The sequence below is a fragment of the Cryptomeria japonica genome, chromosome 8, assembly GCF_030272615.1.
Source record: "Cryptomeria japonica chromosome 8, Sugi_1.0, whole genome shotgun sequence".
NCBI lineage: Eukaryota > Viridiplantae > Streptophyta > Pinopsida > Cupressales > Cupressaceae > Cryptomeria > Cryptomeria japonica.
Window position 1 is genome coordinate 697,850,161 of NC_081412.1, and position 15,086 is coordinate 697,865,246.

A 15,086-nucleotide genomic window follows, 5' to 3' on the forward strand; every position below is an offset into this window, starting at 1 on the left:
TAAACAACAATACACTCAATATGGTTAGTTGTCTTTGTTTCATAATGCTATATGTGTTATATGATATCTCAACACATTGATTTTGGTTTTTGACCTCCAATGAGTACTTTCTCTAGTTCAATTTATGACACATGCCATTATCGACTATGTTCACCACATTCATGTTATGAAGAAATAGAAAAATAAACAATCTTTTAACATAAATAATAATATTTATGTGTTCAATGGATTATAGGAACATTTTGATCACATGATCAAGGATCAATTGATCATATAATCAGAAATGAAACATTCTTTACAAAGAATATATCGCATACATATTTATGCAGAACTCTAGTTATCTTCTTCATGCAAATCCTATTTTTAAAACACCTATTTTTTATTTCATGCATGTTTTGTTCCAACATGTTATACACTCAAAGACAATAGGTAGTCCTCTATTTATTTAATTTTATGGGGGCGGGGGGAGGTGGGGTACAAACAATCTTCATATCCATGTAGTGCTGGAATTTCACTATCATTTTTTTTTTAAGAAAAACCATTCTTGGGGATTTCATGCCTACTCAACCTTGTCCTAGTCCTTTGTTTTGTACTGGTGAGAATTTGTTTTATAGAGAGATGACTTTGGAGCCTTATAATTTTAGATTGTTTTACAAGAAAAATAAATTGGACGAAGTATGGTAGGTACTATGTATTGCTCACATGGTGATCATCGAAATAATTCAAACATTTTAATATATCTAACTCTAAGACACAAGGTAGATAAATACATAACACTTTCTCTATGATCTTGATATATCTTCAAAATTGGCATGCTTCCATGGGAGATTGATTGAAATAATTTTTAACAGTCTATAATAGTCTTTAAATAACATGATTCAAAACTTTATTGGGTTCTAACTAGTTGTTCATATAAGTGGAGTAATTTTCTAGCATGTGGTAATTTTTTTAGTAAACTCACTAAATATCCTCAAAATACAAGAAAAGATGGAAGATTTGGTCCACTAAAGAAAAAATCATCTAGGATGACTCATGATGACCCTTTTAATTCATAATGGAAATCAATAGAAAGGAATTAGATTCATAAATAACCTTTGTGCAACCTAATTTGCAATCCTTCCCAAGAGCCAACAAAATAGCTTTGGCTTCCATCAAACTATTAGAGCCAATGTGCACAGCATAAAAGTATTAAATGGACAACAAAAGGCCCATTACTATTGATTTTTACATATAAGAGGGATAACACCACTTACCACTCCTATTCACCTTCTTGGAAGAGCGAGATTTATAGCTAAGAAAACAAATAAAGATTTGAAAGCACTAGATAGATTGAAAGAAGACTTGGAAGAATATAAGACCCCCCAAAAGAACATTTAATAGCAACATTTTCTTTGAGCATATCAATAACCTTCATCCAACCTTTTCAAAAAGACATTAGTGACTCTAAAATATTATGAATCATAAATAATTAATCTACTAAAAAATAAAAATAGTAATAATATCCCCAACAACTAGAAGGAAAGAATATGATGATAAAGGGTGACCAAAACTCATCCAAAATTCAATTAAATATGAAACATGAATAATAGGTCAATTCCATCATTAACATGAATACCTTAAATTACTTAAAGGGAAGATATACTTAAAGAAAAATGAACAACATTTTTTTCATTATTGCTAGAAAGATAAATGTCAAAGACCTAAAAAACATCCTTTTAATGTTATTTGAATTTTTAAATAGTATGTGGTTTTTTATGCATCAAGTGTTTCTTTTATAATTATCTATGCATTCTTAAACTATAATAGATTAACATTAGGAAAATATATTTTCTTTTATAGTACTATTAACTTGAAGTGTTTGTTATTGGTTAAAGAAATTGAAATCTTGTTGATCATTTTATGCCACATGTTGAATCCATTCCATGAGCATAGTTCATAATTTTTATTAGTCATTCTTTGGTTTATGTTATATTGATATAAGATAAGATTAATGGAGCAAAGTCGATGAGAATTGTTGTTCAAGTGAATGTAATCAATATCATTACCTAACATTAATCAATGATATACTAATATGGATAAACATAACCTATGACTTTGTTACAACTTCCATAGAATAATTTAACAAAGTTCTACACACTTCAATTATTATAAGGATATTTGAATATGCATTATTTTCATCCAAATACTGTTTAAAAAAAGCATACATTTTCTTCATCAAACAAGTGGTCAGATAAACAAATTCATTTTGAGACACAGCCACAATGTGCATGACAAGAGGTCTTAATCTAAAACTTTAATATATATGTATAAACATGCAATATTAATTAGGATTGATACATGCAACAATTTTTTTAAAATTAAACTAGGAAAAGACATGATGACCTTTACAAAAATTGCATCAACAAAAAAGCCTTGGACTAAATGAAACCAAAATTTTCTAAAATAAATACTCGGCATCATAAATGATTCTTCTAATAAAAAGGAGCCATTTATATAAATATAAAAAATTAAAGCATTTATCATGTAAGTAAAAAAAAGGGGGGTCCCTATCTTAATATAACTAATACATGCGTAAAAGAAAAAATATTTTTATTTTGAAGTTGGATTTACTTATAAGATATAAAAAATTATAATACAAAAGGTTATATAAATTTAAAAAAATGCATAATATGATGTGGTCTAGTCTAGAACTATTCTATTGTAAGAAACATGAAGATGTCAAGTGTATTCTATATATGTAGTCTTAATTCTATGTTCTAGTGTCAAATTTAAATCTTCTCTTGCCAATGCTCTTGGATCTAGATGATTAATTTTCCAAGTGAATTTACTAGTTTATACATCATGCATTATTATATCTCACAACATTCTTAGACAAAGTTCTAGAGTTATTATGAACCCAATATTAGCAATATTTAAATTAATGAATGCATGGTATCATTTTGCAAGTTTCATAGGCTTGTACAATAAAAGACAAACTAATTTATTAACATATTACAACAATGTCCTTTTGAATCTAAGTAATTGATTTTGTAATTAAATTAGCTATTTATGCATTACTCACTAATGCATCACATACATATCCAAGATACAATAATAATACTACTATTAACCCATATTGCTAGTGTTTGAGCCAATTATTGAGTTGCATTGTTCTATGAGTTTTATAAGGCACATAATACAATAGACAAAACTATTTTTCAAATTCATTGTCCTACATCATGTATTGTTAAATTGGACAAGAGTCCGGAATGACATATATACTATTAATGAGCCCAATATTATTCATGGCTAAATTTATGAACGTGTTACATCAAAGTAATAAAGCACAAGCTCTATAACTTCAACAAAATCATATAGAACATAAACAAAATATAATGTAATACACAGTTTATTTTTTAAATAAATAGCAATGATAATGTACTATACAATCTTTGTGAAAAATAATTAATCTATCACAATAATTAAATACAATTGCTAAAAAGTGAGGATCTTAGATGGCAAATTCATAAAAATAGGATAAACTAAATGTAATTAAGCACAAACACTACGACTTAAGAAAAAGTATATAAGACATTGAGAATCTATAAAACATAAATCTTTTTAAAAATATTATTAAATGTTAAATACTTTCTAATAAAAATAGAATGCATATATTAAAACAAACCATTTATAATTACAAGTACATAAAGACATCACTAACATTCAATAAAATAATATGTACAATTTACTAATTCAAAATTGAAAAATATTCATACAACATAACCATTACAACATATTATTATCAACTAAATGATATTTTTAATATTAATAATTATATCAAAAGACGTATTAATACTCACATAATGGATTGATAGAGATTAAAAATCCCTTTTGATTAAAATTGACACCCACAATATTGTATCACACCTGCCATAATTACAATTAGTTGTACTATTACTTAAATAAAAAATAATTTAAATAACTGTAAATAACCTAAATTAAAATAAATGCATGAAAAACCAAAAAAAATATTTTATCTATTTTCTCCTCTCAACTACCACTCATTCTGAGTTTAACTATTAATCAATTCTATTTATCTCCACCATACTAATCGTTAACTTTGTCAAAATAATATTATAATAATAATATAAAGATATGATAATATAATAATAATAATAATTAGTCTTAATAGATTTTTTATGTTTAATAGAAATATTAAAATATAGTAATATTTTAATAATAATATAATATTGATTACGATATCATAATATAATAACAAATTAATATTAATTATAATATAATAATATAATTATTTTGTAAGTGGAATAATAAACAAATATGATATCTTTCGACATACTTCACATATATTTCTCTAGAGATAGGTATACTAGTAATGTATTATTAATTAAATAATAATTAAATATATCATAATATATATAATTTAAATATTTATGCCCAAGGCATACCCGGTATGAAGTTTTCAACTTACTTATGGAAATCAATGGTTCAAAATCGACTAGAAGGATGCAAGACAGTTGAATTGATCTCAATTGTGTGTTTACATTAATATTAATTTTTTTTTTTAAAGTGATAAAATCTAAAAATACATATTTTAATATGATTGATTAGAAAAAAAAATGTGTACAAAAGAAAAATCTACTATTTTTTGTTTTTAATAATAATTTTTAATGGTATCCTCTTTTATTTGGATATTCCATTTTCTTTTTTAACTTTGACAAGTGGAATAGACAAAATTATTTAAAAAAAAAAGAATTAGCTACTTTTTCTACTATTTTAAATTATTAATTTTTCATTAAGTGAAAATCTTACTTTAATTATTTATGGTTTTTAATGAAATTTCAAATAATAATTCTAAATTATTAGAATTCATTTAATTTATACTTATTTGTCTTATTAAAATTTTAGTTATTGTAGAATACTTATTTTTTGAATTAGAAATATATCTTTTATTTCTATCTTTTTTTATAAGAATATATTTTAAATTAATCTTCTTTTTTTAAGATATTATATCTTTTTTTTTTATTTAATTATTCTAATCATCATCTTCTTTTAAGGTTTAATTTACATTAAGTTAAAATTTCATTTTAATTATTTTTGTCTTATGAAGTTACAAATAATAATTTTAAAAGATAATAGAATCAATTTAATTAATACATTTGTCTTATTAATTTTTAATTTATTGTAGAGTAATTATCATTAAATTTTTAATTTTATATCTCTCTCTTCTTATTCTCTCTCTCTCTAACTCATAAACACACACTCCTTGTTTCTCCCTCCCTCTCTCTATCTCTACCTCTCTCCCTATCCCTCTTCATTTCTTTATATTTCCCTCTATCTATATCTCTTCCTCTCTCTCTATTTCTTCATATCTCTCCCTCCCTCGTTCCCTTTGTATCCCACTATTTATCTTTTTATCACTACCTCTCTCTCCCTTTCTCTTCTTGTATATATTTATCTCTCACTCTTCTTCCAATATATGTCTATCTCTTCCTCTATCTCCCCATATTTCGCTCCCTCTCCCTTCATATCTATTTGTCTATTATAGTTCTCTCTCTATATCTATATATCAATCTTTGTATCTCTCTCCATCTCTCCATCTCTCCCTCTCTCTATGTCTCCTTATATCTCTATATCTCTATCACTCTATCTCACCATCTATATATCTCTTTATCGCTCCATATTCCTCTATAGACCTCTCTATCCCCCTATCTTTATATCTTTTTCTTGAACTCTACATCTATTTATCTCTATCTATTTTATCCTCTTCCTCTCTCACTCTATCTTCCTTTCTACCGAGCTATCTTTCTCTCCCCACTCTATCTATATACACGTCTCTCTCTCTCTCTCTCTCTCTCTCTAGAGCTTCCACATATCTAATCCTATCTCTTCTCTATCTTTTTTCCCCCATATCTCTCTCATTTTCTTCATATTCATATTCATCTCATCTCCTCCATCTCTATCTATAATCTCTTTAGCTCTCTCTCTTTCTCTTTTGCTTCCCTCCCTCTACCTCCCTCTACCTGTCACCTAATTGCAAACATAATATGAGTCTGTTGGTTATGGAACTTGATTATCTTCTTAATTGAAAAGTTTTGTTTCTGTTATAATTGGAACCTTGTAAGAGGATGTCAAGTAGATTTGAAACCATCACTTCTGCATTGAGACATTTATTGTACAAGAAAAATTAATTTCTAAATTTGACCTATCAATTGATCTCATGTACTACACAAATTTATGCAACAAATTGACCAAATTTTGCCCTAATTGGCCTTTCACATCTCTTCGGCATACCCATTGCACACTAAAGTGCGATTGCTAGTTTTAATTTTATTGTTGATAATTCCCTTAAACGGTAGAGGATTAACAAGTTTTCACTATCATGCACAATCCACGAATCTACACAAATTCTCGTCGTGACAAAAGCACGGCCATATTAACATGAACCCAATTTCTTTGGATGCCAATACGGAGTAAATGGTGGGAGAAAGTTATATAAAAAACAGAAAGAAAGAAATGACAAAAGAGTCTTAATTCAGACTCTGGTATATATCCACACAAACAATCCTATTAGGACTTAGTAATTGAGATGCATCTTAACATATGAAAAATGACAGAGAGAACAATGCAATATGTAATGGTGTGTGTAAGGTCCGAGAGCACGAAGAAAGAGTCTACGTCACGAACGAAGAGGATAAAGTATATACAACCTTATATACTCAGTCCCTGTAATTCTATGCAAAACAAAGAAAAGAAACGAGGAGGACAAGCCATTGACATCAGGCAGTAAAGCATATTCTAGTAGAATAAAAGCTCACTATAAAAACATAATGAGTAGATCGATTTCTGCATGCAAATGTTTTGGAAGCCTAAGATTTGAGGGGTATCTATCTGTGCTAAAAGATAGGAGAAGACTGTTTTTCTTTTTTTTTTCCAGGGAAGTGGAGTTCCGATCATGGCAAAGAATCAGCTGGACGTGGCAAAAACAGAAGTGTACCATTTCACAGCCATTGTAATTGCAGGAATGGGATTCTTCACTGATGCCTACGATCTATTCTGCATTACAACTGTCACAAAAATTTTGGGACAAATTCATTACCCAGGTCGCCTCGAAAGGACAGCCGGCGCCTTGCCCATCAAAGTGGCGTCTGCGATCACGGCGGTGGCCTTGTGTGGAACTTTCTTGGGCCAGCTCTTCTTCGGGTATATGGTCGACAAAATGGGACGAAAGAAAGTGTACGGCGTGACAATGATGCTCATGAATGTTTGCTCCATCGCCTTTGGCCTCTCCTTCGGCGAACACAGGGTAGGCGTGATTTCTACGATGTGTTTCTTCAGATTCTGGCTGGGCTTCGGCATTGGCTGAAATTATCCCTTGTCCGCCACCATCATGTCTGAGTATGCAATCAAGAAGACGAGAGGATCATTCCTCGTAGCCATCTTCGCCATGCAGGGCTTCAGAATCCTTGCCGGCGTTCTAGTATCCCTCATCGTGTCCACTGCATTCCATAAGCATGCCCTCGACAAAGCGCGCTATACGGCGCTTGTCGCCAAGAACACAAGCAAAGCAGCGGCGGACATTTCGAGAATTCTAAATGTCCACATGCAAGAAAGCTCCGTGAAAATGCAGTCGAACGAAGCAGAATATAGGCTGTTTTCGGTCGAATTCTTCAAACGCCACGGTCTACACCTCCTATGCACCTCCACCAACTGGTTTCTCCTGGACATCCTCCTGTTTCAAAAGGACATGTTGAGGGATGTCGGCTGTACGAAGTAATAAAGATCACAAAGGCACAGTTGCAAATTGCGATTCTATCGATAATGCCGAGGTACTTTTCCTGATCGACCACATAGGCCGCTGTGTTATTCAGCTCATTGGATTCTTCTTCATGTCCTTGTTCATGTTCGTGCTCGCTATTTGGTACAAATTTTAGGATGGGCATGGGACTGGGTTCGTTGTCATCTATGGGCTCACCTTTTTGTATGGGCCAGATTTAGGTCGACGTGCCATGGTATATCGGCTGTGATGGGAAAGCTTGGGCCATGATTGGCGCTGTAAGAATTAATTTTTGCTGGGTTATAGTGTCCTTTAATCTATTATGTTCACAAGTTTAAACTTTCATGTTCGACCTTCAAATGGGTATCTTATCATACTTTGTCTTGTGACCTTGCCTAACTTGACTAAAATTAAAATTCATATGTTATAAATTTAAAAAATAATAATAATATAATTTTGAAAAATATAGATAAAGAAGTTATAATACAATTTTTGCAAGGTATAATTCTCTATCATAGTCTCATGAACTCTTTGGACAACAATTCATATCGATTTCAACACTAAACCTCTTACTTGTCTTGAAAGATCAAAGTTCACAATATATGTATTCTTCAAATTTGTCACCACCAACAAAGAAAGCTTAAAGGAAAACAATAAAGACAAAAATGCCTCCTCAAAGTGAGAAGCTAGCTTGAGATGATGGAAATTCCTTGATCCTCTAGTGTCACCAACCTCCAAATGTGAAGGCTCATAGTACAAATCCATTATTAGGACCAAAAAAAGAATCGTCAATGAAAAATTCATCATTTGGTGAATCTTCATCGTCAATGTAGACTAAATTAACTTCATTTGGTTGATATTTGAGGTTTTCTTTACGGAGATTACTGGATTGAATCCTATAAGAACAAATTGTCTGACACTTTTTCTTACAATAAAAAGATGCATTTTCTCTTCTTTTTTTTGTACCCGACCTTTTAGTATCACTTCATGAATATAGCACATTCTCCTATTGAGAATCATCTTTTGTATCTTCTTTTGTTCTCTTTTTTTCTACTAAAAGGGCTGAAATTATATCTTCTAAGGTTTACAAAGTTATTTAATTGAGTTAAAAATTTAACATTATTTTATTTTGAAGGAAAATTGTTTAACAAAATAGCATTAGCATCACCATCATCTACCAGAGCCTTAACTTATGCTAGTTGCCTAATTAGAGACTTCACATTACTTGTGTGATTAGACACTATGATCCCATCTTCCATCTTGGACCTAAACAATTGATGTTTTTCAAGAAAACTTTACATTAGATTATTTTTCTCCAAAAAAAAATGAAGATTATCCCAATTTTCTGTAGATAATTTATCTAAATCTATATAATGTAGTTCAAAGTCAAAAAGAGAGAAACCAACAATAACCTTGCCTTTATCATCTCTACAATTCAAATCCAATAATCTCAAAGGAAAATAAAGATATAATCTAATGTTTTCAACACATATACATTATCATATATTTTGAATAACCTTTCTTCCAACAAGTTTATTCCCTCTCTTTTAAAATTTGTTCATTTGAAAGTATCAATTACCAATCAAATTACCAACAAAAAAATGATCTTATAACGAGCTAAAAAAATTTGTACTCAAAATTTTAAGGAACACTGTGAAGATGAAATTAATATAACCTTTGAAATACTTGGAATACAATCTATCCACCTCATTCAATCACTATCATTTGCATGAAAGTATTGGGACGATTGACAACATGGAACTTCAAAACGCTCTTCTCTAATTGGGATGTTCAATATCACCAATAGTTATAGAATTGCTTACAAAGTATGACAAGACAGACTAAGGCAAGGGAATCAATAATATACCAACTTAATGAATTTAAAATCAATATAAACATAGACAATATTAGCAACTAAATATTTTCTTTCTAATTGACATTCCAACTCATTGATGCCCTCAACAAAGAACTCTTTGGTGGCCACTCAAGGAATTTTGGCCAAGTCTCAAATAGAAACTTAATCTCATTCTACTTTTGTGATTTCATCCAGTTTACGAAATGATGTAGATAAATCTTAGAACCTACAAAATTAGTAATCACATCCTTTGTTATACAAAGTAAATTATCAAAATAGAACAAAGAATAGAAAATAAAATAGAGTCCATACTCATGGAAATCACCATTCTGATTTCATTATTCTTCAAATGAAAAATTATATCTCCAAAAAGTGAATCCTATGATTCCTACAATCCCTTTTATTAACAACTACCACTAAGATTGCCTCCTTAACAAAAATATCATTTCCTAAATTGATTCTTACAAGCATACTAAACAAGAGCAATTCAAACAAAAATAAATCATATCCAAAATTAACTCCTCTAAAGACTCGAAAATCAATACCATTTTAGGAAATAAAAGTGGAAGAACTGAAAAATTAAATAACAGTTAGCCCCCTGATAATTAGTAGGCTGTTTGCATCATTCTCCCCTTCTTTTAACATTTTGAACCTCCTGGTTTGAAGTCCCTTTACATGAAAACAACTCAACAATTTAAACACAAAAAATCTCAACAACCTAACTATTACATTTTTGGCAATGCAGGATTGCCTTTTGTCCCAAGACGCTACTTCATCAAACATTCATAAAAGAGTTTGGAATAGATGATAGAATCATCCTTCTAGCTCAAAAAACCAAGCCACAACATTCCCTTCCACCAAATTAAATATCTCTTCAAATCATCACATTTTTTCCTTTTTTCACTTCCAACTACCTATTGGAATAGAGATCCTCCTCCTTTGCACATTTCTCTTCTTCCTCTTTTCCCAACTCCTTGAAGGCTTAGGAGTTCTTCTCCATTGAAAATCATCATTTATTTTTTACACCATCTATATTACCTACACATAAATCGTTTAAGATACAAATAAAAAGTAAATAAAAATCCTCCAAAAGTGCTTTCTCCTCTTCTACATTATGCCATTTAGGCATGTTGTCCTTTTAATATTCTGTGTGGTGGCCTTAATTTCTTAGCTCAATGTGATGTTTCTCACAAAAATACATTTGAACATTGTCTCTTATACCATAATTGTTCATATCTTTACTCTCTCCTTCAATTAGCCTTGTTCTCTCCTTAGGGAATTCATGATATTCTGCTCCTTTTTCATAACTAATAGGATCCTCTAAACATTCTTCAAGATATTTTTGACAAGTTGTGCTCTCTAAAAATATTATCTATCTTCATCATATATGGGCTCCTAATGATCTCCATCTCTGTTGTAGCTTCCTCTTCACCATGGATTGCTTCCATTGCTACAACAATTTGGGCCTCCTCTTGTTATAGGCTGCATTGTTTCAACTCTTCTCTTTCTACATCGTAATATTGAATGAATTCCCCTTCTTTAGGGTAACACATTTAAATAGCTCCATCCCACTCATCCTCTTTATTATCATCACATTCATCTATCTCTAGTTTGTGTTCAACTCTTGGAATATACCTCATTCAAAGGTCTTTAAAACATTAATATTTCTACAAAATATTCAAGGGATTCGATCTTTCTTTGTTCCTAATAGTTGCACTCCTTGACTAATTCTTGAAGTTCAATGATTTTCCTCTCTAAGAATGGCACTTGCCCACAATGTGGATATTTATTTTCACCATTCTTGTCACCTTCTTACAAATCTTCAGTGTCTTTAATGTAGACTTATTTCTCTTCATCTTCTTATTGGTGCACGCCTCTTAATCTTTCACCATGCACCATAAATCCTCTAACTCAAGCATCAATTGTTGCAATTCCTCTTGCTTGTCTTCGTTTTTCTTTTGTCTCTACCTACTATTTCTTCCAAATTGATTATTCTCTTTTTCACGTCATAATATAACTTCATATTTGCTTGTACAATCAACATACTAAATAAAAAGTTGCAACTCCAAACTATTGAATCTCTTTCATCATTCATCAACACGTCATACTATGGTGAGCTACATGCCTCTTATGGCTCAATAGCAGTCTTAACCCTGATAATTGATAGCAATATGATAATAATATTCTTTACTAAAAAGTTGTGGTCAACTGTAGGAACTACATGTTGTTCTTAATATAAGCAATATCTTCCATTGTATGATAAATCTTCTATCCTCAACCATCAAATACTTTCAATGTAGCCATAGGTTTGACTTGGAATTAGACAACAATTCTACATAGAGAAGCAAAGTAATAGTGAACACACTCGAAACTAGCTTTTGACAACTGTAGAGATCCCACTGTAAAAACAAATATTTGAAGAAATAAGAGACTACAAGCAATATTTTGGTCAAAATGACACTTTGTCTTTGTAGAAGAAAATATTTATCACAGAGAAACACTAAATAGAATTCCTCTTTCCAATCACCAATCATAATTCATCATTGCCTCTTCTTGCTAATCACACAAAGAGACTCAAGGTATGCTCAAAATATCTACAACAATAGGAATGTGGCAAAATATTGACATCATGCATCCAACCATGGCCATTCCAAGTTTCCCTTTTTTTTTCTCTACCATTCTTCTCACAAAGTCTCCATCTCCAATATCTTAAAATGATTCAATACCAAACTGATGCAAATGAATCTCTACACCTCAAGATTAGTAATCAAATCCTCTGTAATATAGAGGAAATTATCAAAATAGAACAAATAATAGCGAAGAAAATGGACTCCATACTCCTAGAAACCACCACTTTGATTTCATTATTCTACAAACTGAAAATTATATCTCAAGAAAGTGAATCCTATGGTTTTTACATGCCTTTTTTATTCAACAACTAGCTGTAAGACTGCCTCCTTAACAGAAAAATCAATTCCTAAATTAATTCTTACGAGCATGATAAACAACAACAGTTCAAACATAAATAAGTCAAATCCAAAATTAACTCCTTTGAAGGCTCAGAAATCAACAGTAGTTTAAGAAATGAAAGTGGAAGAACTGAAAAATCAATTGACACTTAGCCACTTAATTATTAGGGGCTCGTTTGAATCATAAAAGCAACACAACCACTACAAAGAAGTTTTAACAAAACCTCTACGTACAATATCCATTGCTCATTGATTTCATAAGACCATATTTATTTAACGCATTTTGACAAATAGTTCAGGCACTCCAACCATGCTCCAACAACTAACATAATTGTTTACCAAGTGTAGATAAAGTTAAAATATCTTTGAAAATCCCATTCCATTATGCTTTGATAGATCACATAGAATTCAAAATCTTTCCACTAGCCACTACTTTCCACATGTCACAGACATTTACACTTGCCTAAATAGTCGATCCATGGTTAAAGTCCTTGCAATCTTATATTCTTCAATTAGAGCACAAGATTGAACAATGAAACTCTAAAAAAACATCCAATACTGTTGGAAAAATCTGTAATAAATAGACAGGAACCTTAAAAAGATTGCATGCCTTGTCTATGCTTGAGAAATGTGCACTACCTCTACCACTCCTTCAGTCAGACAACAAAAGGAGATCGCCTCTCTTTTAATGAATATTTCAATGCTTTTATCCCCATCATGTGTGTAGTATTTATCACGCATAGTTTTCATGACAATTTACATCACTCTAACATCCCTGCTCTAAACACAAGCACAAAAATTATTCTCTGATACCAAATTGAGAGAGAAATATACTTGATTTATTCATTGATGTCAAGTGAATAGGATGAACAAGTTTATATAAAAGAAAAATGCAGTTGCAAACTGTTAAAAATTTTGTAACTACATTACTATATCAATGTGATATGCTAACAAAACTCCTAGATTTTCTTAGTTTTGACAACAAGATACAAAAATTAACAAAGTTTCTACATGGATGCCCCTATATCATAAATAAGGTGGAATTACAAAGGGTGTCCTTTCATAGAAGTAGCTCCAACAAATAGGTTGTTTAATATCTTTTTCATAATTTAATTATAAAATATTTAAGAATAAATATAATTTAGTTGTTCATGGTATATTGTGATGGTTAAACATGATATTGTTGTTGTAGTCACTAAAGTTAAAATCCTCACTGGACTGTTGTGATCATATGTATTGTATCACCCAATCTATTGTGCTCATAGAATAGAACCTCTACATTGATATTGCTGGTGTTCGAAGTGACTTAATGGTCTAAACGCTCATTGGTTCAACATACTATTAGACTTTATGTCGTTTGTGACCTAACCTTACTCGAATTAAACTAAAAATTTTGTATAACAAAAACACTAATAGACCAGCTTAGACATTCCACATCAAATGCTCCAAAAGTTCAATAGATGTCTCGAGATTATTTGTGCAACTCCTTGGTGCCATTCAAAGCCACCAAAATCTTCTCACCACCACACCTTAGAACCTATACTACTTTAACACCCATGAAAAGAGATTGCTTCAACCATTTTTAACATCCTCTGGACTGCACAACATATGAATATTAGTGTCATACAATTTTCTTTGCTAGTATTCCTTACTCCCTCACGCATTTGAATCTACTTTTGTTCTTAATCATTCCCTGTGATTTAATTTGTTGTGACATGTTTTTAAACCTTATTTCTTTTCTGCTCCGCATCCTCTTGCACCGATCAGCTCCTCCTGTTTCTCTAATATTGACTACAGACCTCATACTACAAAATTGAGCCCAAGTTCTCACACGATGCCCAAGATCCCATGATGGATGTAGCAATGATGGTTGCATGTCAAGCTTCTCTAACACACCAAAACTATTCAATGAAGACAAGAGTAATAACTTGAAGCACAATAGCTTCAGAAAACTCATACGCCTCCTGCAGAAGCGTATAATCAATTTCTACGAGTCTATGCAGATCTGATATTATGAAAGGATATCTAAACAACTCGAGCGCAAATATCGCTCTGTGATATGCTTGAGCCCGTCATGAATAGATTGTAGCCGTACTTCCTTATCCTCACACATAGTAATAATGCCAAATCTACTGGCAATTCCTTCAAACGAGGCTCCTTCATATCCTATGTTGTTCCATCCATCCGATCACTATTCTTCAGAATATTAAAACACAAAACTAATCTCTATTCGAGAATATATCTCTCATGGGATCTCACAGCAAAGGGCAAATAAGGAATTATAAAAATTGCCCATTCATGGCCACTACTATAACTTTTTCTCCGATACCAGATTTGAGGAGAGTTTAGAGAAGCTCTATAATACACTTATTTTTTATATTATTTTTCAATCAAATAGACTTCACACTTATATAAGAATATATCTTCTACATTATAGAAAAATTTTAAAACAATTTTTCCAAACTCAACACATTCATAGCTCTAATAT

The 15,086-nt window shown here is 31.0% G+C and overlaps 1 pseudogene; it reads left to right on the forward strand.

The window, feature by feature from the left end:
* Positions 1–6,952: 6,952 nt before the first annotated feature.
* On the forward strand, positions 6,953–7,931 carry LOC131064708 (low affinity inorganic phosphate transporter 3-like; annotated as a pseudogene).
* Positions 7,932–15,086: the final 7,155 nt, after the last annotated feature.